Source organism: Phytophthora parasitica, assembly GCF_000247585.1.
Source record: "Phytophthora parasitica INRA-310 unplaced genomic scaffold supercont2.247, whole genome shotgun sequence".
Classification (NCBI taxonomy): Eukaryota; Oomycota; class Peronosporomycetes; order Peronosporales; family Peronosporaceae; genus Phytophthora; species Phytophthora nicotianae.
In genome coordinates this window covers 11754-12884 of record NW_008649233.1, presented here as the reverse complement: position 1 = coordinate 12884, position 1131 = coordinate 11754, and the positions used below count along the sequence as shown (strand labels likewise).

At 40.4% G+C, this 1131-nt stretch overlaps 1 pseudogene across 1 annotated transcript; it reads right to left on the bottom strand.

The window, feature by feature from the left end:
• Nucleotides 1–490: 490 nt before the first annotated feature.
• Nucleotides 491–570, bottom strand: PPTG_20605 (annotated as a pseudogene). Its single transcript has one exon. The product of its transcript is annotated as a tRNA-OTHER (tRNA).
• Between the last annotated feature and the right edge of the window lie 561 nt (nt 571–1131).

Sequence of the window (1131 nt, the reverse complement as noted above, 5' to 3'; positions counted from 1 at the left end):
TGTTTTGTAATCGCTGTCGTGTGATTGTTGGGTTACGATCAGCGATGAAAGTACAGTGGTTTTGTAAAAGCGGGCATTTTGCCTCGTTCCACAGGCCATTTTTAGGAAATTACTTTGGTTTTGTATACCATACGAGTCTAAGTCGGTTCGCGAAAGGGTTAAGTATTTACAGCTGCAGTGTGCAGCTAAAAGTTACGCTCATGATGCTTTCTACTTTTATTTAGGGAGGCTGATGAGTTGCGAATGTAAAGTGCTGGAATATGTGATCTTTGCGTTCTACAATTTAGCGTAGATATAGTCAAAATCAAGCACTTCCCATCGAAGAGAGCGAGATATGAAATTGAAATCCAAGAAAAAGATTCGGAAAACAACAAAAAGTGAGTGCCGTTCGCCCCCCAACTGCACTTGGCGGCACAAGGCCACAACCCTTGGTTTTGCAATGCCCCGTACTACAAAAAAGAGTTGTGACCTTTTCCACTTTGTTGAAAAATGACATGAGTGGGATTTGAACTCATGCCAATGAAGACTGGTGCCCAGAATCGGCGCCTTAGACCACTCGGCCATCGTGTCGTTATGATGCCATGCTTTATGCACTTCATATAATCTCATAAGCAATTTGAACATCTGTAGTTTTATTATAATAGAGAATTTTTGACTTGGAAGAGCGCGACCTGGCAATCTGGGTAAAAGATTTATGAATAAATGACGGATAGATTACCGATGGATGTTTCATTACTTAATTCCAGTGGAATAACGAAGATGTATTTTTGGACCAGATGGGAATTACCCTTTTCTGACAATTGCTGTCAGAAAACCCGATTTATTCCAAAACAGATACAAAACTGTCCGCTGCGTAATAAAATATGCTTGGATGGGATTCAGAACTTTCATGTCGCAGTAATTTTCCTAACCGTCTTTTATGTTTTAGTAACTTCTTCATTTTTTATTATTACTTTCGCTCTTAATTGTTAATACATTAAATTACATGTTGTCTCCTAACTCAGGGCTTCAAGGCAATCAATACACTACCATAATGACTTCATCATCGACACCTCCGGCACTTGCAACGCCAGTGGCATGAGCATGATCGGATGGCGTCAATTCCACGGAATATAATAGTGGCGGCCGTTG